Raw genomic sequence first — 23529 nt, 5'->3', positions numbered from 1 at the left:
GTATAAATGGAGAGGGTCAGGTGTACAATGAATGCTAAGATCTGAGGCCCAAGGGCAGCCTGTCAGACTGGTAGTCGAAGATGACTTGGTTCTACTGTGCATTATTGGCATGGCTCTAAACATATGGCTGTGCTGGCTTCAAAGTCGTATCAGATTCTGTCTGCTGCTGCAGTTTGCTATGTTTTCTATGTGAATATTACATCTTTAATCCAAAAAAAAGAAGACAAGGCACTGGGCTTGGGGCCAGTGGAGCGCTTTGAGAGCACCACAGGAAGGCTAGGGACAGGACCCCTGCAGCAAATAAAAGAGGAAAATGTAAACTATTCGTTAAAATATCAGTTTGTCAAAATAAAGTGCTGTTGATTTTTCACTGTACAAGTTGCTATCCTATAGATCCACATTAGAGGCCTCCATCCCCCTACTTATCTTAATTATCCATCAGTCAGGTTTCCAGTGCCTTTCTGATGAAGTTAAAACAGCTGAACTGAAATCCACAGCAATTCACCAGGAGAACATTCTGCATTTAAAGAAACAACGTTCGAGTTCAGCACAGAAACTACCTGCTCCACATCAACCCATATCGTTGTAGGAGATTTCAATCTCCACTGTTAAAACAGACTTGATCCCCCACACTCACAGCACTTGGAACATTCTTCATCAATAATGACCTAGCAGAACCGTGCTATGTGCTGCTCACAGCAAATGAAATATACTTGACTGGATAATCTCGACAAGAAGTAGAGTCTAGACAGAGCCTCTCATCACCACGAATTGATTAGACCACTACCTAATACCCTTCAAAACTTCTATTCACCAAAACATAATCCTAGGGCCCCCTCCTCCCCTCCCTCCTCCCTCCTCCTGTCCGGCCGGCCGGCTCACCACTTTGGCAGGTGACATGCCGCTACTGAGATAGGTCAAAATTACATTTTGCAGTACGTTTTGTAGTGCTGTAAAACGCACTACACAAAGTGCAGTTTGTGAATCAGGCAAAATGTTTGTGAAATTATAGAATCTTACTACATAAGCCCCAATAACTGTGAGCTTCAGTATGCGGTCCAGAGTTAATCCTCATTGCTTGTTAGCTGATTCTAGAATGTAAAAACCTGAGGAAGATCAAATGTTGACCAGTGACGAATTGCAATATTCTCCATGACTCTCCATGACTCCAGAGCTGTCTGCAGTCATTATACGTAAAGCTAAAACAGAGATATAAATTATAAACGTGTAAAAAATTAATATGACAAACTGCAAATCGGACAGCTGCATACTATCATAATGCTGTATTTTGATTGGCTCCTTAGTGACAGATATTTGCCCAGGTGTTTCTTAGCCGGTACCCGAGAAAAGCCTAATTGAAATATAAACCCACAAATCAGTAAGTCTTCTTCCCAGAACAGCGTTTGTAGGACATTTCACTGCAGGGCAGTTAATGAAGCCTTGCAGATGCCAGTGACTGTCCAGGGTCAATTCTCGGCCAAGTATTTGTGCAGACACCTGTCTCTAATCCCAGAGTACCTTCTCTTCTGTTTTTATTTTTGCTGCACTATAGTGCAAGAGTTCCTGCAATGGCACTAGGCAGCTGAAATTTGCAACAGCACAGGGGGAAACGCAGTGCGGCATCACATTGTTGTTAATACGGTGCAGCCCTGCGTTTCAGAAGTGGCGGAGTGCGGCGTTAAGCCAAGGAGTCTAACACCGCGTTCTGTCACTTCTTTGTGAATATGCCCCTGAGTCCCTCTACAGCGTCAGTACCTGTTGGCCCAATCCTGGCTAGCTTACAGTGCTTCAGCTGAACTCCTAACCTTCCCAGACTAATAGGTGATTTCGGGCAATCTCGAACATGACCTTCTAGTCATGGGAACTGTGGAAACAGATCCTTCCCTTTCGTTACTCACTTATCCACACATGCATAACCATAGCGAATATAAGAAAGACATAAAGCAAGTTTACAATACATTTATTGAAACTATCGTAATCTATTATGAAACAAATGTGCTACGATCATTAGGCAGATGCAACCAAACAAAGTAATTAGCATTACTAATGGACTGTATAGGACAAACATCCTAACCATGGCAAATTACATATCTGTCTAGGTCTACACTTACTATGTGAGCACAGGGATATATTTGCAATCTTTGGGATTGGCCTCGGACCCAATACCTGGTGTATGTAGTTAGGTGGTCCGCATCATGGATGCAAACTTAGTTTTACTCAGGGTTGCATGTGGGGCACTGTTGTTGTAGTACTCTCTGCCAGAAGTCTCCTCTCTGGCCCCCAAGAGGATCAATACAGTTTATATGATAACAACTATTGTGCTGGAGATGCAGCTGTGTGACTGTGTTATGTCTAAATGCTAGGAGCTGTTGCTGAATGAGCACAAAAAGTATACTATGTTATGTATTCCCAGCAACCTTGTACAAAATGTGTAGAGGAAATCCCAAGAAGAACCCCTGAATAACAAACAACATGTACAGTGTATTTTCAAAATAATGTTACAAAAACAAATGTATTATATGTGGCTATGCAGAGCAAGCAGAGGCAGCCTAAAACGTCCATGATGCAAACTAAGGGAGAACAAAAGTGGACCAGAAGGGAAAGCACTACACCCCCTCTTAGGTCGTGAAAGAAACGAGGCTACCAACAAAATAATACAAATCACAAGCCATGCTAATTCAATGTAATGTTAACAAAGAATAGGCCCAATAAATTGAAATTGAAAATTTAGAAAACAAATCTAATTAACTGGAAATGGAGGCACCCAAGATGGCTTCCACAAGGTCATTGTTTATTAAATCCAGAACTGATTCAGCTTCCAGAGACAATGATTCGGCATTAACCCCATTCAAAAGCTCCAAAGAAAAGATATGATCCTGGTTATCAGCCAATGCTGAGGAAGTATTTTCGAGTGCTTCATCTGTCTTACTAGAGCCAGAGTTCAAACGTTTAAGAGCCAAAGTATCAATTTCCCAAAAAAGGGAGTGGCCCATAGCAGGCATCTTGAATCAGCTGCAAGTTCATGGGACAGCTCTGAAAATGAGTCGTTATCGAACTCATCAATCAGTCCATGTCCATTGTAACAGTCAATTGCATTGTAAGACAAACATCGAGGGCCCATTCATAGCGACACCACAGGCAATGAAACTTGGGTTGCACACAGGTAAACCAGGCGGGTTTGAAAGCCAACAACCAGTCAGTGTTCCGTTCCTGGTGCTGTGGGGCTCCAAAGAATCATATAATTCGCTCACGGCACAGCTGGACTGGTGGTAATTCCATGATCAGTGGGTTTTGAAACGGAACATTCATTGCGGAGCAGCAAAAATAAAACCAAGGCAACATGTTAATGCTAAACGAGGAATAACACCAAGGGTATGCTTCCAAAAACACTTGAAAATAGAGAATGTATAAAGGCCGGTATTACTCCATAGAGTTTCTGGAAGGTACTGACTAAGCCAGCCCCGATTGTTTTTAAAAAGTGTGCTATACTGGCAGTGTTAGATGTATTAAAGGTACCATGCCCCAGCTCACCAACATGCTGTGGGAGGTTAGGTCTTAAAAATGACAGACTTTTACTGGATGTCCTTGCAACCTGCAGTTCAAAGGTTTCTTGGTCAGGCATTAATGCCACGTGCTTTTGAAACAATAAGGCTTTGAGTCTGCTTAGCTTGTTGAAATCAGCCTTCTGAGTTGGAATGGAGGCAACAAGAAAATATCTAAAACCTCATGTATTGGAGGAATAAGCATGTTATTACAGCAAGTCACTATCTGTGAAACAGAAAGAACATATCAAATATCAGCTCTCATCCTACAACATCTTGGTCGTGTAACATGAAATAACTTTCTTAGGAAAGTACGATAATGCTGGGTAGAATTGAAGGTGTTGGTGTTCCTTGTAGAAAATAGGCCAAATTAGCTGCCGAAGTGTTACATGCTCAGTGAATTGCAATATGTTTACAAACAAGTGAGTGGCGACAGAGGTATCACATTAATTTCCAGTAAGGAATGCCTCTCTGTCCGCTCTTGCGCATCCGTAATCAAAGGGAAATGACCATAATTTGTGAATAAAGCGCCCTCCCAAGGGGTTCATATCTTCCTACTGGAAAATGTTCCATGCAAGATAAAAATTTAAATTTGAAACTGGCAAAGATATTACGCCATGACTCAATCACTCTGCAGACGATTTCTGCTACTGTGAAAGGCAGTTGTTCTAACTTCTCAATGTATAATATTGTGTAAGTGGCATAACTTTTTGCCATGAGTCACTGTTTACGTGTCAAGTTAAAAGGCAAGAATAGGTATGTAGAGTTTAAACAACATAATGTCATGTAGTTCCTATATATACTATACAGGATCTGCGCGTTCGGATAACATAAATTGTGGGATTGGTGGCAGACTGTTTCCTAGTATCCCCACCGGATATGTTAGCCTGTTTGCATAAGCTAGCTCACAGTGCCACTAGAATCTTCTCTTATCTGGGAGAGAATAGTTTCTGGCAACCTCAGAACATGACAACCCTGATCCCTCAGGATCGTGGAAACAATATACTACTTTTCGCTCAGTTACTCGTGCTCACTTAGTTTCTCTCAGAGATACACAGAAGAAACAGCCTGGCGTTTCCAATAAGGATTTATTGAACAGTTGTTATTCTGGTGTAAAATAGATGTGCTGTAACAATCATTAGACAGTAGCAAAGATATATGATTAGCAGTACTACAAAAGTAAATGGATGGTACAGTTCTACCATTTTGCAGTAATCATGAATATATACAAGTACATAAAACACATGATAAAAGTGCGTACTCCTATGATGCCTTCCTAACAAGATGTACCTAAATGTACCTAACATCTGTGTAGGTATTATGCCAAGAATCCCTCTGAGGTCTAGTCAACCCCATTACCTGAGAAAGGAGAGCATGAGGGATCCCATCCTGGTCTCAAGTTGGACACCCATCCATCTGAAGTTCGACCCCAACATTTTAAGGCCCCCGAACCTCTACCCGAAACAGCAGGGAGACAGAAATATCAAAGTCTGGAAAAAGATGTAGAACTTGTCTTTTTTCCTCACTATGTACACAAGGGCCCGCATGACATCCTCAACAGAAGCAACCTTATCCGCTTATTTAATCACGTTCCGGCGCTTTCTGAGGTGACTCCTTCAGATCTTACATCGCTCAAGTTTGCCTCAATACCAGGCAAAGGGGTTCCAGAAGCAACTGTTACAACGTGGTCTCGAGAATCCCTAAGGGATGCAATCTTTGGGGAAGCCAGCCTCTTTGAAAACTGGGGCATAGAACTGTGGGTTCCTCCACAACAAAAATATCCCCACGTTCTTCTTCAGGATGACTTAGTGGGGCCGTACATCAGCGTTCTGAAGGGGACTCGGGGTGCAACCCATGTCTGGCTTCCAGATGCTTCGAAAGCGGATAACCTCATAAACATCTCATGTAATAACAATCAACGTCTGGTGAGCTGTAAATCCAGCCGCCCTGTCTCCCACGCCTTAAAGCCGCTATGGGTACTCCGATCGAGAGCCTTCAACCGCATGCTTCCAGCAGCACTCCTCCTAACGGGGAAGCCAAAGGGTCAGACTCCAAACTGACCATTACGTCCTGGAATGTGGCTGGGTTAAAGTCAACCTTCTCATCCAAATCAGCTGTGGAATTTCTGAATAAAAGTGATATCCTTTGTTTTCAAGAGACTTGGTCTCTATCTTCATCGCCTCTCCACGGCTATTACGAACTTTTTCAATCAGCTTCCCAGCCTAATTCCTATGGAAGACCCTCTGGGGGCCTCTCCATTTTCATCAAACACAGGTGCAAGATCGCGGTCACTCCCATCTATAGGAACTTAACGGCAGGGCAGACGGTACTAATTACCGGTCTTTCAACCTTAGGCATGGGCTTTTCCTTGCTCTTAATGAACTGTTACCACAACATAGCCAACACTTCAAAATCAATGGCAACAGCTTTATTGGTCAAACATCTGGAAGAACTTTCATTGGAATTCGCCTCTGCAGAAGTACTGTTACTAGGGGATTTCAACATCAGAGACCTGGCTACCAACACCCTTTTACTCACCAAAACTAAGGAGCAAGAAGCCATGACTACTTTTTTAACCAACTACAACTTACGTTCTGCAAAGGAAATCACATTGGAACAGAATCCTGGTGCCCATCTGTCGCCAACATTTAAGAATCTTTCGACCATTGACTATATTTTTTTATCACTATCTTTGGCAAACAAATTAATTATGATGGAAATCCCCACTCGTACCGAGAGCGACCATAACCCTTTAACCGTAACAATGGGCCTGCAAGTGCCTGCCGCTGCCGAAATAACTGAAGTGGGGCACTCAACGCAGGTCGAACTCCACACCCTAGTCAGACGAATTAAATGGGATGCCTCGGGTTCTGATAAGGTGGGCTCGTGGCTTATGGGAGAAACTCCAAGCTCCACGCTCAATACCCCCACAGACTTTCATCACTGGTGGGACAAAGCCATTGTCAAACTACGAGACCTCTTAACAGGCCCTAAAGCTCACCACAGACCCCACGGGCCTCGCCCAAAGCAGACTTCTGACCCAGTGTTAGCCAGCCAAGGAAGACCCCTAAGGAGGGCTGTGCGCCTGCACAAATCGAAAGGCACTGCACACTCTGCTAACAATATGGCCTCACTGCGCAAAGCCCTTAAAAAATCATCATGGGATGCTAAGAGACAAAAAGAACAGAATGAGTGGCTAAAAATATTTGCCTTGCTAAAGGGGAAAAACATGTCCCAGTCTGGAACCACATGAACAAGCTTCGTTCCTCCAACAAGAACAGAGGGAACGCGGTTCGTGAAGAAGATTGGGCCCAGCATGTGATTCAACAATACTGAAGTGACACCGTGGACCCTGCGGAGACCGAACCTAGAGAGTGTGTCGATACCACACAGAAAGAAATCCATGAACTGACTACTCCAGCCGAGGTCTCTAAGTACCTGAAAGCCATGAAAAACGATGGCGCTCCCAGGCCCAATGGCCTTCCATCTGCGGTATTTAAATGTGCTCTGTAAGAGTGGGCCAAGCTTTTGGTCCCCTTATACAACAACGTGTTTACTACCTGTCGGCTACCAGACTCTTGGTTAGGCTCAATCCTATGCCCAATATTTAAGAAAGGAGATCCCTCTCTCCCAGCTAATTATCGACTCATTGCCCTATTAGATCTTGAGGCTAAGGTATATGCCTGGTATCTTCACAGGTCGCTAGAAAAATGGGTAGCAGAAAACAACATCCTACCATATTTTCAAACAGGGTTTCGATCCTCGGCCTCTACAATAGATAACATCACCACTCTAGCTATCCTGAGTCAACAAGCAGCACAAAAAATCATCTACCTCTTTACAGCTGCTTTATACACTATAGCGCTGCCTTTGATAAAGTGTCTCGTAACACCTTATGGAGGAAACTAGACAAGTGGGGGATCCCTCAGAGTCTGTTAGGAGCCCTTATCTCCTTGCATAAAAATACATGGGTGCAAGTTAGAACTGGCCCAAACACAGTCTCTGCAAAAGTTCCAACCTCAGACTGCCTAAAGCAAGGTTGCGTTCTCGCCCCCCTCTTGTTCAACCTTTACACCGCTGACCTGGGAACATTCCTGGAGAAAAGCAATCTTCTTCCGCCAAAATTGGGCCTTGCAAAAACAAACCTGCACATCTTGCAATATGCCGATGATATTGTTATAATGGACCAGGCAAAATCCGGCCTTCAACGAGCTTTAAGCACGCTCCACAAATATAATACAGCTAATACTTTAAAAATCAACCAGGAAAAGACAAAGGTTCTGATATTCGGCTGTTGCAAGAACAAGAAAAATTTAAGATGGAATATCGGGCCAGCAAAGATTAAAACAACATCAAAATATAATTACCTGGGGGTCTGGTTTAGTGAGTCCTCTAGACCATCAGCTCATCTAGCTGCCCTGAATAAGAGAGCAGGAGCAATAACATACTCTCTGATCCGACTTAACCAGTCCCTGAGTAGTCCTTCTGCAACACCTATTCTGAAGGTGATTAAAGCCACTCTGCTCCCTGCCTTAAATTATGGGCACCAGGCCTTACCTAGAGCATGCCCTGCCAGTCTCGACAACGCCCAAGTCTCCATTTATAAAAAAAACTTTCATCTTCCGAACTTCATCCACAGGGCAAGACTACGACTGGAGCTGGGCCTTCAAAGACAATCTATTTTTTGTGAGGCTGATACCCTGAAATACTTTATAAGGACACTAAAAGCCAGCCCTGGAAATCCATGGAATCATCAAATCGCAAAGGCCATAAGGTCGCTAGACATCAACAACTCATTACTAACCACAGACACTATTCCATACACAGTCTGGAAAAAGGTTATCAATAAGCAGGTTAGACAAATTTCCCATCTGATGTTCTCCCAGACTTTAAAAACATCCACTGTCCTGCTCCCACTGAATAACTCATACCTCCCTGGGGTACCTCAATCTTACCTCCTGAAAAATCTGAACGCAATGGCTCGGAAGAATATAATGTTCATGCGTCTCCTAGGTCTGCGCTCCACTGCCTTCAACCGATGGACTCCAACAAGTGAGGATGGGGCTTGCAGACTGTGCAACTACAGGTTCGAATCATGGTTGCATCTTGTGTGCTGTTTTCCCGCCCTTGACGCTCCCAGAAGACTTCTTTTAAAACCTTTCTATTTAAAATGGGGCATCAGGTCATGTTGGGAGGCATCGGCCCTGTGCTTTACTTCCTTAGACACTCAAGTGCTTGTAAGGACTGGAAAATACGTGAGACTATTGGACAATCTTTTTCTACCCTCCTTGGCCCCTGCTCTTCCAGCTCCTCCCCCCCAAAAACTCATCACAGACTTTTTTCATCCCCTGGCCTAAGCATTCCCGTATTAATTTATTTTATTTTAGGCTTTTGAATTCTGTATGTGATTACAATGGCAACTACATGATTGCCTTTTTAGTTATATGTATAGGATTTCAAACCCTGATGGTTTTTATTTTTTGCTTTCTAACGTGACAATTGTGCTAATGTTGATACTCTATAGCAATTGTTTTAATTAACTGTGCTAATTTAATTAATAATAAATAAGTTGGATACCCTGTGAGGGATGTTAGACCACTGCAACCTGGAGTGTCTGCATGCAGGAACCTCAGCGTCTCTGGTCAGTGTGTCAGCTGGGAAGTCACGGTCTCCTCTGTCTTTCTAAGCAAGACATGATGTATATATACACCCACAGGTCTCCCAAGGGGTCCTACCTTGCAGTGCTACTGTGTCGGCCTAAAGGATGACGTCGGCCCTGAACTTCATCCAGAGACATTATACAGGAGATGTTCGTCCTGCTGTGCTCCCAAGAAGCCTCATGCAAAATGTATGAGTTTCGAACTAGGGAAACACCAGCGTTCTGAATGCAGTGTCGTATCTAGGTAAAAGGTCTGTGCCTAAGAACCGTTATATTTGTAATGTAGGGAAGGATATACATGAAAGATTGTAGTGTTACCTGCACCTATGTAGGGTACCTATATAGAATATAACAATAATGGCACACTGACATATTTTAATACCCGAAGTGTCCAACTAAATTTCATAATAGAGCAAAACTAATTTTGCCCATGGTATAATGAAGACATGTAATTTTACATAACATCAATAACATACGACACAAAGTTATTCAAGCTGTAAATCCGAGAAGGCAACATGTTAATGTTATTATCTACAACAGTAAGTACTTTATCCAAATTATCTTGATAAATTTACCTTTAACGTGCAACAGCTTCTATCTGTGACAATTTCCAAATTGTATTGTAAGTAGCATAAATGAAACTTTTAGAATGCACGCACTTAGAACCCAACAATAAATCTGATAGATCCATGTCATCTGGCAGGAGGGAGAGATATTGTTTAACTGCAGATAGTGTTGAATGGAATGTTCCAACCACTGTTGCCACAATTTTCCTACCGAATGGGTGGTGACAGTGTTGTGACTGGGAATATCAAGGATCAAGGTTGCTTGCCTTAAACCCTGGTTTGAAATTAAAAAAACAACCATTACAACCATTTATGTCCATTGACCGCACTAACTACCCGTTTGGAACAGAAGGTGTGGAGCTGTAGGTACCATTCTGCACCATATTATAGAACTGTTCTTCACTGTAATTTGTTAAATGTTGCCAATTGTCAGATCGGGCAATGGAAGGAATATTAGGTGAATTGATGTCTTTAATTTTAGCAAGTCCTAGACATGTGGTCTGTTGAACTGTGTCATTTAGAAAAATCATTTGTGTTGGAATCAAGCACCGTCTAAATAAGGTGTCTGTTCCCTGAATCGGCCAATGTTTAGTACCCCAAATTGATTTCAAATCAATGGTATCTTTCCAATACTCATAGCCTCTTAATGCTAATTGTGTAATAAACAAATCTTTATATATGAGTTTGGTTTGCGTCAATATATATTTCTTTGGTGGTACGGGGACTAGTTTAAAATAGAAAGATCTGGGATCTGAAGATTCATGGCAAGAAAAACATGTGAATGTATCCCTATATTTTGTTGGTCTCCCTCCTTGTGAGTTGGACAATGCTCCAGTTGTGTGTAATTAATAAGTGTTTGTTGAACACTGGCTCTATGTAAATAGTGATGTACACAATAATGATAATAGAACATTTCACCATAATTAGAGTAAACAGTGTCAACATCGCAGCATCTGAAAGTAACCCAGGTACAATACCATCACCCATGGACCCAATAAATACATTAGAAATCTGCAGAATTTCTGTAGGACAGAAAATATCATAGAAGACCTTATCCCAAGAAATTCTATCTGTTACAGGACCAGCTGAAATATTAACAAGGGACAGGTCTGTCCTCAGTTTATTTTTGGATGAGTGAGGCGTTAAACACTCATTCACCAGTTCTGCGGCAGAGTGTTATGAAAGGTAATGGCCATTTAATAGCAACAAGAAAATAGTCATAAATCCAACCCAAAGAAATAGAAAAATTAAAGAAAGTGTTATCCAAACATACATCCAAGGAGGGACAAGATAAGTGTGTTTCAGCCATGAAAGAAAAACACATGCCCGTGTAGGGGGAGTGTCTAGAAAGGTGGACTGTCAAAAGAGTCAGATGAAAAATCATCTGTTTCTACAAAATACCCAGAAGCAGTTTGTTGAGAAACAGGAGCCACCGGTGTAGTAAAAGAACTGGTAGATTCCACAAAGTGTGGATCATTGTAAACAACATAATCTGTAGGAGAAGCAGTAGCAAGTACAGTACTCACTTACAACGTATGGCTGACATTTGTAGCACCATCAGGAATTAACTGACATTCATTCACCACCCCTTCCCAGCTGGAGAGAAACAGCTTTGATGTTGCTCACAAGCTGTAGAGAACATTTCAGTACGGCAGCGAGAGGAGTTAGAGAACGACCATGGAATCCTCGGAGGCTACTGTTAAGAATTGGCCACATGATGTATCTTTACTTGATCAAATGAGAGAAAACGATTGTCTTCACAACCAGCAAGCGGTGACAATATTAGGGTTCTTGTACCTTGAATGCCGAGGACCAGCACCAGTGTACGATAGGATGGGCCATTCCTTCTTCACCTCAATCTTCTCTTAAACAAGATCTCCAACTTGTGGCCTCCGTCTGGAAGGTGCTGGCTGCTCCTTGATTCGGGTAGAGCAGACTTCTTCAACTTTTTGTTAGCTTGGCCATTGCAGAAATGTTGTTAATCCTGTAAGACAGAACAACGATCATTTACGCCAAGGGGTGTGGCTGATACCACGATGTTTGGACCGTCAAGATCTGAAACTTCCATTTTGATGCCAAAAAGGACCTCGTATGGGGTCTGGCCACACAGAGATGTTTTAGGGAGATTATTAACTTCTCTTTGTCCCCCATATAAGTGATGGATCCAGCTATGTCCTGAACCTAATGCTCTAACTGTCAAGGATTGTTTTATATCACGGTTCATCCTCTCGACCACCAAATTTCCCACAGGATGGTGGGGGGAGGAGTAATGCACCTCTACACCCAAGGATACCATAGAATCCCCATATGCTTTAGAGGTGAAAGTGGGGTCCTGGTGGAATGTAGTGTATGCATATATCCCAATAAAGACTTTCAAATCTTTAATAACAGTATAAGCATCAGCTGAACGTTGTGGCCACACCCACAGGAACCTTGAGTGAGAATCAACTGCTAGTATGATACATTTAAAAGCACTATCCAAATTAAGAGGCCCACAATGGCCCAAATAAATGAAGCCGAAAGGTTTTTTGGAAATCAAAAGGTGTGTCTGTGGTGGGCAGTCACCGTGGAACTTTTAATTTGTTGACAAATGTCACAACAAAGGTAATATTTTGTTGGCCTATTTGTATAGGCCATGCCACCAATAACGCTGTTGTAATAAGGAAATTGTGGCTGACACACCTGCATGTGTAGAAGCAACACCTTCATGTGCAGCTATCACTAACGCAAGCCTGCGGTCTTGGTTCGGAAATTACACGATCACCAACTCCTGGAATTGTAGCAAAGGGGACATTTTGTTTGCTTAAATGATAAGTATATTTATCTGGAAGACCCCTAGGCAAAGGGGTGCCCTTACATGTAGCATGAATGGGCAGCCAGTATATCGTCATCTACCCTCATATGAGAATGAGTAATTGAAGCAACTGTCGCTGTTGAAACTGCAGATTTGGCAGCTTCATCTGCAAAGAGTTCCCAGCAATGTGTATGCCAACACAATGATGACTTAATGCATGAATGACATGAGCCTGCAGTAACATATCTTTGAGATCCACTACCTCCATCCAAAGCAGTTTATACTTTATAGTGTTTCTTTTAGAATCTCTGAAACAATTTTGACAGCATGAATACAAATTATCACTAAAAGACTGGACACAATAATAAGAATCACACACTATAATAGTGGAGAATTTGGGATCTGTATTCCCCTATGCCAGAATTAATGCGTTCAGTTCATCCAGCTGTGCAGTGTAGTCACCTAAAGAATGCATGCAAGTTTTTTGGTGGCTGGAATTTACCATTCAACATTACACCATGATTGGTGGCGCACGCCGCCGAATACTGGTGCTTGGTGGCTGTAGCAGGCTCGGCCGAACAATCGGTATAAATAATATATTTATACTGCTCAAGAGGCAAATTATTGCTTTGCATGGGATAGCACGCTCATAGTGCAAAAATGATTGTGTTTGTGAAGATGGGTCAAAGACAAAGTCTATGTATGTAGCTGTTAAGGATGTTGCCCATTGTTTCCAATGTGTATGTAGGGCTTTTGCATTAGGGGCACTTGCTTTTGTGCCAGTCTCTAAGGCTGGAATGGGAGTAACAACAATAATGCGTTTGTCCTGTGTAAGTGGCCATGCTTTAATGACAGTCATTTGAACTTCATTCAGTATTTTTTCAGTGGATTCAAAATGCATTTCTGCATTGGAAATATAAATGCAATGTATATGTAACCGGCACTGTCTGACCTTCATTAAAGGTGATATATGTGAAGCCAATGGCAACCGCAACAAATGGATGACCATGGTTGCCATATTGACACATGTATGTAAGTGTAGTGTTGCTAGCAAGCAGGTCAGACTGTAATGATCTGAGTATGTCTGTATGATCATGTCCAATGTAAACTGGAAAAGTCCGGATGTATTAATTCATATAATGGTTTAATGCATTGAGCACAATCAGGAATGTAAGTTCTGCCAACATTTAGGAATCCTAGTAAGAAATGAAGGGGCAGATGTATCAAGCCAATTTTTAGTCGCAAACGCTGCGATTCGCAAAAAAGCAGCGTTTGCGACTAAAAATTCGCTAAATGGTATGTATTAGGGAAATCGCATCGCAAAATGGAGGAATCGCAAAATTTGTGATTCCTTAATTATGCATAAGCATTTAAGGATTTGCGATTCCTTAAATGCTATGCAACAAGCATTTAATTTTTGCGAATTCTCCTTAAGAAATCGCAAATTACCACCAACTTCAAGTTGGCAGTAATTTGCGATTTCTTTCACAAATGCACTTTTTGGCATTTGTGAAGGTGCCATATGCGCAGACATGTTCATTTCAGTCTATCCGTAGTTGTCCTGCTAGAACTGCCCATGCTGGGGCAACCATCAAAGTGCACGAAACATATTGAGTTAAGCATCTACATAGTCTATATAGTCTTTCTAGACCGTTGTATAGTAGCACTAGCTCATTTGCATTGAGAGTACATACATTAGTATATGGTGTATAGCCAGCCAACGATGGCCATGTTGCCCCCTCATTACCAAGGGGCCCTGTGTGGATATTTTAATGTTCCCAAACAGATAGTGATATTTCTAGCTGTTGATACGCTCTGTATTGAGCCGGGGGTACAATGTCAGTGAATGTATAAAATGTTTGTGTGTTACAACCCACAGCTGGAAAATTGACCCAAGAATAGTAGACTTCTAATCGATAGGCATCATGGGCTTTTTCCATGTAAGTTACATCACCACTGACATTGCCAAGTTCATGTAAAGCTAAATGGGCATGGACTGCAGGTCTGCAATTTTTAGCTATAGGTATAGGCTGCGGCACCGCCATTACTAATGAAGTAAAGGAAACAGAACGAAAACACTAATATGGGTGTCTTTTTAAAGGTTCAAGCTTGAACAACCAACAGATAAGATGTAGGTACTTTCTAATATACTGTGGAGGAATAATCCCAAACACCACGGACATCTCTGGTAAGCATGTATAGGGTACTAAGGGCACATATAAGTTCTTCTCAGGAGACCTGTTAAATAAGTACCTGACCAAAGTTGTTAGGGCCATGTTGCATGAATTTTGCTGGTAAAGCAAAACTGTGTGTTAGTATGACAGGAGGTTAGAATGCAGTGACTAAGTCTCTCTACAGCATCAGTATCTGTCGGCCCAATCCTGGTTAGCTCACAGTGCCTCACCCATACTCCTAACCTTCCCAGAGTAAGTGGTGATTTCAGCAACCTCGAACATGATCCTCTAGTCCCCAAAGGAATAGTAGAAACAGATCCTCCCCTTTCGTTTCTCACTTACTCACTCATGCATGCCCATAGTAAACATAGGAAAGACACAAAGAAAGTTTACAATACATTTATTGAAACTATAGTAGTCTATTATGAAGCAAATTCGCTGCAATCATTAGGCAGATACAACCAAATAAAGCATTACTAACAGACTTTATAGGACAAACATCCCAACCATGGCAAATTATATATCTCTCTAGGTCTGCCCTTACTATGCGAGCACAGGCATATATTTGCAATCTCTGGGATTGGCCTAGGACCCCTTACCTCGTGTATGTAGTTAGGTGTTCCGCATCTTGGATGTAAACCTGGTTTATGCAGGGCTGCATGTCGGGCACTGCTGTCGTTCCAAAGCAGTCCTCTCTGCCGGAATTCTCTTCTCTGGCCCTCAAGGGGACAAAACACAGTTTATATGAGAAAAACTATTGGTCTGGAGATGCAGCTGTGCGACCATGCTATCTTTAAATGTTAAGAGCTGTTGCTAAACAAGCAAAGAGAACTGTACACTATATTGTTACGTATTCCCAGCAACCTTGTACAAAATGTGTAGATAAAATCCCAAGAAGAGTCCCTTGATAACAAACAACATGTACAGCGTATTCTCAAAATAATGTTGCAAAAACAAATGTATTATATGTGGCTATGCAGAGCGAGCAAAGGCAGCTTAAAACATCTGAGTTGCAAAACTAAGGGAGAACCAAAGTGGGCCCAGAAGGGAAACCACTACAGTGCCAGACCCTGGTGAAGTTCCAGGTACCTATAGAACTGGGACCTATGTAGCTGGAAATTATCTATCAACCACTGGAAGGATTTGTTATGGTCAGTGGCCCAGACATCCCATAGGGCAGAAAAGTCAATAAAGTCCCAGGCAGCAATCCAAGTAACTGCACAACTTGTTTGAGTCTAGTACCATGCCACAGAGGTGTTTAGTTGGTAAATGTATTCAGCCAATTAATACGCTTTAGAGTACACTGGCAGTACAACAGCGGTATTTACGTGACCTGGTGAAGTACGTTGGAGGAGTGTTACTGTATAACAGGGCCAGGATTTCCAGTCTTTCAGGGGTCTCTAGTTCCAGTCAGAATGCCGAATCATAGCGATCTCCAAACAGCCAATCTCTAATGGGAACCATTTGTGTGGCCAAGTAATATACTTTGAGATCCTGGAACCCCAAGCCACCCTCATACTTAGACTGTACAGATTTCCCATAAGAAACTTGAGGGAGCTTTTTGGCCCATAGGAAATGTGTAACCAAGGCCTGCACATTAGCGAAGATGGAGGGTGGACATTTTGCGAGGCATAAAGAAATCCGGGGAGTACGATCATTTTATATAGACTGTCCTTGACCATTAGGGAGAGCGGAGTGAGGCCCAGGCCTCTAAATCTCTCTGCATACTCTGTAACAGAAGAGGAATGTTTAAATCCCAAGCCTCACATTGGTCCTGTATGACATGGAACTGTAGATATTGGCAGTGCATTGTGACCGCACAAATGCGGGAGCTAGAGACCAGCAGTGGCAAAGGACCATATAGAACCACATACGTGTCGCAATAAATAAAATGACACCAAAAATGAATTAAATGCAATCAATTGAGTCAGAGTTTTGAATTTGTAACGTTTTTTGTATCATTTAACACCTAAAAGATCAAAGCGCCAACTGCGTGTTCTTGTTCGCGCAAGACGGGGGTAAAGATAAAACTTAAGGCCGACCATGATGGAGCATGGGCCGGCTGCAAGAAGTGTGTTGGGCTCGGTCTCAGCTTACCTTCGGACTTGGAAGAAATTTTGAATAAAAGTCCAGGAGAAGGTAGAGTTCAGCGGGGCAAGACAGCAGGCTGTTTCTGAGAAGTCTTTGTTGTTGCAGGAGAGTCCTGTGTGAGGTCTCAGGGTTAGGCAGGAGCTGCACCTCTAACATCACTTTCAAGGGTCCAGGGCATGGGGGGGGCACCAATTTTGGGTTGGAACTCACTCCAGCAGCAGAGGCCAGAGGTAGGGTTCAAGGTGTCCAGAGCTTGTTGAGTCCCTGTTTTTCACACAGGAAGGCAGCCAAGTAGCCAGTGGTGTCCCTCTGGTAGGCTGGGTTCAAGCAGCAAGGCATACCTCTAGCTGCAGGGCAGTCCTCTGGAGAACAGGGCAAGCCTTGAGCAGCAGAGAAGTCCTGTGGGGGTCCAGGCAGTGTACTGAAAAGTTGCTCTGAGGGTCGAATATACCTAGAGCCAGCCTTTGAAGTGGGGGAATCTCCTAGGTTCCCCCCACATCTGGTTCTGGAAAGGTTTTCCCTTCTACTGTCAAGGCTCCAAAGAGTTTTGGGTGAGACTTTTTGTGTGTGTTAGAGGCAGCCGTTTGAAATGTAAGTAGGGCAGGGAACGGCTCCACCCGCAGCAATCCGGGCTGGATTGCCCATTTCTTCAATGCCTAATCCCCCTTTGTCTTACTGTCTGGGATGAATACACAAAGCCCAGCAGCTATAATATTCATAGGCATGTGACCCATGGCACTGGCAGCAGGCACCACATGGTTAGGGCAAGAAAATGCCAACTTTCAAAAATTTGCATTTTCTGAATTATGACTTAAAATTCAACTTTCCCATTAAAGATTATTTTAAATTATAATTCATTTGAGATTAAACATGGCATTTCTACGTGCTCCAATTCAAACGTTAGCACTTATTAAATGTAATATGGTAACCCAGTTTTATCCTATGGAAGAGGTAGGCCTTACAACTGGGAAAAATTAATTTGGGAGTTTTTTTAACTACTAGGACATGTTAAACTAAAAAAAATGTGTCTTAATTTTGAACTACAATGCACCTTGCCCTATAGGCTTTTTAAGACATACCTTATGGGTGACTGATTTAAAAAAAAGTAAGGTTTAGGCCTGGCAAAATATTTATTTTCCTAGGTCGAATTGGCAGTTTAAAACTACACTACAGACTACAGTGGCAGGCCTGAGCCAAGTTTTAAAGTGCCCCTTTAGTAGGTAACACAATGAGTGCTGTAGGCCTGCTAGTAGCATTTAATATACAGGCCCTCGATGTGATTGGTGCGATGTAGTACCACACATTAAGTAAATTAAATGTGCCATTCAGGTGTAGGCCAATTTTACCATGTTTTAGGGAGAAAACACAATCACTCTAGCATTGCTTAGCAATGATACATTTCAGAGTCCTTTTAAAAATTTTTTTTTTTTACAAATAAGCAAAACATAGCACAACGAAATAGAATATATGAATGCCATCTTCATAACACAAATAAAAGTTCCGGGGACAAGATGCCATAACAATATTAGAAAATATAACATGATTACAAGAATAGACACAGACTTAAATAGTATAGGCATATACGAGTCCCAATGAAGGCTTAACGAGATCCTTTCAAATTTAACTCTTGACCTAGGAACCGTGGCTTTAGCTAAAGCCAGTTCTAAATCATAAATCTCCATCAGTAGTGCCCAAAATTCAGTAATTTTCGGGCTGGTGGTTTGAATCCATGCCCTGGCAATGCACAAACGGGAACAAGCTATAATATTTGAAACCAGCGAATTCGATATATTGCCCGGATCATCTATTATCCCCAATAAGATTTCTTTCGCAGCCCCAAATAAAGCTGCCTACTGCACTATCTAGCCACTTAAAGAATGATGAAGGAACCCTTAATGGAATTGTGCAAAACAAATATAGGAATTTCGGTAAAATATGCATTTTAATTGTATTGCACCTCCCCAAAATAGTAAGTGGTAACTTGTGCCATCGACAATAACCTTTTTAAGCAAAGGCTCGTAATTTAAAGCAATAATATCATCCATATGGCAACTAAGGCAAACTCCGAAATAGGTAGCAGTTCTAGTAATTCCTAGCGCAAGTGGGGTTGAGCATCTAATGTTATCACAGCCATAGTGTCCAACGGCTTTGTAGTGTATACGGCAATGTCGTCTGCATATGCAGTAACTTTGAAAACCATATCGTTAAAGGACATTGGAGAAATAAGAGTATTTTGAAGCAAATGCCTAATAAAAGGCTCAATATAGCAAGTAATAATGGGGAGAGCTGACATCCCTGCCGCATGCCCCTTTGAATATTAAAAAGAGTGGATAATAGACCATTCAGCCTAATAGCGGCAGTTGGGTTGCTGTATAGTTTCTGCACTGCTGAGATAAACCCCCGACCGAGACCTAGAGAAGACATCGTTAGCCATAAGGGCCCCCAAGCCACTAGGTCGAAGGCCTTCTCAGCGTCAAACATCAACATCCCAATCTGCTGATTTAACTGGCCTGCTACATCGAATGCAGTAATAGATGTATTTATGTGTGCCGCTGAGTCACGCCCCGGGACAAAACCATGCTGTTGTTCAGATACCAGTAGATGAATCACGGGAGCTAAGCGAGAAGCAAAGAGTTTTGAAAAAATGTTTGCATCTGCATTAATTAAAGATATTGGAAGGTATGAGCTGCTATCCTCCACGGCTTTCCCTTTTTTTGGAAAATCAATTATGTTAGTTATATTCCAAGAGGCGGGCACATCCCCGCCCTGCAGTATATAGTTAACCAACTCTAGGAGGACCAAGACCAATATGTCCTTGAAAGTTTTATAAAACTCTAGAGGGATGGTATCTTCACCTACCGCTTTACTAGAGTATAGCGCACTGATTGCTAAGTTAATTTCCAAAGGATCCGCACCTCTGTCCAGTTGATCAGACTGAGCTGAATCCAAGACCGGCATTGCGTTGTCTTGAATGTAGTCTGTAGCTGCATGTTGATTAAAACTGGCTGGATCACTGTAAAGAGCTGCGTAAAATAACCTAAATTGCTCTAATAAATCTTGAGATTTTGTATAAACTGACCCATCAGCTCCTTTAACTTGTTTAATATATGACTTAACCTGCTGGTCTGCTAACTGATAGGCCAAAACATATTCAACTCGTTCGCTATACTTGTATTGCCTCAATAAGCTGACAATGAATCCACGATTCACCAGAGTCCTTTAAACCAATTGCTCTAGCATGTAACTGCTCTAGCTCAGAATACTGCCTACGCTCCTCTTTTACCAGACGTATATTAGAGCGATTCTGCTTGATAATATATTGAAGCGTTGCCCCTCTCACATATGCCTTCAAACAATCCCAGACTATTCCCATTGTCACTGAAGGTTGATTATTCTGAATATATTCCCTCAATGTTCCTTGCATAAAGGTAACATGGTCCAGATTGCTAATTCCTTAATTGACTCCTTCTCCTTCATCCGAAAGTGTACACTGAGCATAATGGGATTGTGGTACGAAGTGAATTTCGGACAAATCACCAAGTATGAGTTTTCATATGTTTTTATTGGTAAAAATCATATCAATTCTGGAGTATTGTTTATGTGGATTTGAAAAAAAAGTGTAGCATGGTGTTGAGGGAAAAAACTTTCTCCAGACATCCTCTATTTCATGTATATGGAGTAAGTCAACTATAGCTGCCCTTGTCTGAACAGTTTGGGCCCGTGCAGCCACATTCGTAGTATCAATCTTTTTATCCAAAATGCAGATAAAATCTCCCATTACTATAAGATCGCCATCCTAATCCAATAATTCAGTACTCAAGAAAGAGATGACCTCAGGGCAGTCAACATTAGGACCAAATACCATACAGATCGTGAACTTCCGACCAGAAATCAAAAGTTGGGCAATTGCCCATCTTCCCTTGTTGTTGGCCAAAGTGCGTAACAATGAAACGGTGCACAATTTAGACTTTAAAATTGCCACTCCTCGGATAGACACTGTCTGCGAAGTACACACAATTACATCATAGCCGAGTTGTTTAAAAAGAGCTCTATCCTTAAAAGCCAAGTGTCCCAGTCTGCTAGGTCAGGAAAAGCCTTTTGTAACAGGTTGACAACAAAAGTACGTGGTCCGATCCTTCCCTGCCTTCTGGGATTCCAAAAATCCTTAGGTTTTGACGTCGCTGCCAGTTTTCCAGGTCTTCGATCTTAAATTGCATATCTGTCATTTGAGAGTCCCGAGATTTAACCAAGTTTACTGTATGAGTATTGACCTCCTCGACGGCTGCCACCCGTTGTTGGAGGTCAGAGACCTCAGACATTAAATGTGAAACTTTAACAGTCACTTCTGACAAAGCCTGCTTTATCTCGATATTGTCAGCCTTAGCCTGCTGGTAATAGCTCTGTGCTTCTACTCTCTGAATTGCGAGTGCCTGCATAATCCCAGAGAGTGAGGGTTCTTCATCCTAGTACTGGAGATGGCTTACACCGCTCTCGAATCCTGTCTCTTTGAGAGGCCATAATAAAGGAGATAATGACAAAGAAGTAACTGGAGTGATGACAGAAGGCATTGCAGAAGGGGCCGAAGGAATAGTAGATGTAGATATAGGCATGCACCCTACTGGTTGGGCCGTCTCCCTTATTTTTGACCCTTGTAAAAAGCCTTGGCCCCCAGCCTCAGTTCAATCTGTGAGCTGCTCAGACTGACAGGGGCTTTAGCACCAACAGTTGCAGCAATAGCTAACTCTAGGTGGGCAGACTGTATAGTAGCACCTGACATGGTGCCGGGATCTCCTGAGATAGATAATCTAGAGATAATAGATTTAACCTCGCCTTTTGATGTGACCCACTTACACAGTGGGCTCACACGACCACCTGCACCAGACTTTATAGCCTTTGCAGATCACTTGAGTCTTCCCAACACCTCTGTCACCTGTACCTTGGCTCCAACTCCACCCTCGACCTCTACCACCTTTGCCAGCCCAGGTTGATTTAGGGACTTTCCCTTTAACTGCTCTTGCCTCCTCGGGAGTGTTAGATTTGGGGCTGGCGGAGGTCCCTGTAGCACAGTTAGGACTATATTGAGAGTCCTGCAACCCGTGGGTTAACACAACTTTGTTCCTGCTGCCATTAAGCGCCTTACATATGCCGTTATCCCCGTCTGCACGTTTCATCACACCTGATTGCCAAGTTGCCATCTTGCAGTCTCCCATTAACGAAAGAATCCAAGGAGTCCTCTCAGGGATGTGAAGTCGGATCCACAATGACCAAAGCACTGCCAACAGTACCAACTGTGGAGGGGGCAAGTTCCAACACTGTCTCGCTGGCAAACACATCTTGAGAAGTTGCAATAGACAAGTTATCAGAGCTAGGATTTGAGTCAAGAAAGACATTGGGTGCCGTTGATATTACAGGATCCTCAGCACACCCCATCCCTCATGTATAGCAGTGTTCAAGACTTCGTCCATTTGAAAACCCGGGATGACTGTCTCAGAGCTGTAGGATCGAAGAAGAGCCGTTGCTCTTCCAGAACGCAGGAGTTTCAGCATTGGTTTCCCAACTTGGGGGGCTTACGTTCACATTGTTAACAGCCAGCGGTGCGGTGTTGCTTACCGGAACCCCCTCGCTCTGAACGCCACCGCAAATGTCTCTGCCACTCTCCAGAGCCTCTAGTCCATCCGTGGCTTCAGCAGTAACCCCGGCTTCCCTCGGCAGCTCCGCACTTTCGCTGTTATGTATCATTTTAGGACCCTATTGTAATTTTCCCGATTCATGCCTTTATATTGGTATAAATCACCATATCTTTCTATAGGCATAGAAATCATAGCCATATTTAGGCATAGCTCATGCAGTCCAAATACGGCAGGGCTACTTCCACTAGTTCAGAAAATCTACAGTGATTTCTTGGAAAACTCGGCTTCAGCAGCTAGGGACTTTCCCTTGCTCGAGAACTGACTTGTCCAAGAACTCATGGAGTTTTCAAAGAACTGAGACTCTTTGATGACGTTATTATGTCCACCTTTACGTCAAACTCGGCAACTTCAAGGTATAAATATGCCCACACTTGCCTTAGCAAACACACAGTGGTTTGGAGCAGTTCGACTATCTACTTGCCTAACGCATCCTGCTACAGCAAGTGCTGAAGGAAGCCGACCCTCCAGCAGACGCACTGAGAGAGACGCTGTCTTATCTCCTGCCGAGAAATCCAGCTCCAATGTTTCCAAGCTACCCTTGCGGGTTGTTGGGAAATCGAGTCCCGAGACTGACCTTCTCCATTCTAAACTAAGGTACGGAGCTGATTAGAACCTAAGAGAAATCTTGGACAGATTCTTGGCAAAAGAATACTACATTTATGCTACACCTCACTTACTTCTTCCCTCGTACTAAGCTTAGGTTAGTTATCCCAGGGTAGGCGTATTTTAGAAGCACCAGTTGAGTACTTTTAGCCTCTGTTATTTATGTATGTATTTTTCTGAGGTTTAGGAATCATACAATGCTCTTACAGTATTATTTTGTTCTACCTTTTATACCGTAAGCGTTATATTTTACAACCAGTTTTACGATTGTTGAAGTTCATTTCTTATGCTTGGGAAAGAAGGCTGTTCAAAAATCCTTTTATTGGAAACGACTATCTATTTCTCTGCAACTCTGGTGAAATGAAGCATGCACGATTGACTGAGTGAAATATATATCTATTGTTTCCACG

At 42.6% G+C, this 23529-nt stretch overlaps 1 long non-coding RNA gene across 1 annotated transcript in view; it reads right to left on the bottom strand.

The window, feature by feature from the left end:
• The window catches only part of LOC144825173 (uncharacterized), a 406218-nt gene that overhangs the window by 85901 nt on the left and 296788 nt on the right, over positions 1–23529 (bottom strand). Inside the window, exons 2-3 of the long non-coding RNA XR_013609315.1 lie at positions 15335–15454; positions 11565–11751 (exon numbers count right to left, since the gene is read on the bottom strand). This is a non-coding gene — a long non-coding RNA (uncharacterized LOC144825173). The remainder of the gene's footprint in view (positions 1–11564; positions 11752–15334; positions 15455–23529) is intronic.

The sequence above is a fragment of the Lissotriton helveticus genome, chromosome 3_1 (genome assembly GCF_964261635.1).
Source record: "Lissotriton helveticus chromosome 3_1, aLisHel1.1, whole genome shotgun sequence".
NCBI lineage: Eukaryota > Metazoa > Chordata > Amphibia > Caudata > Salamandridae > Lissotriton > Lissotriton helveticus.
Note: the sequence above shows the minus strand (reverse complement) of the source record. Positions and strands in the feature narration are given on the sequence as shown.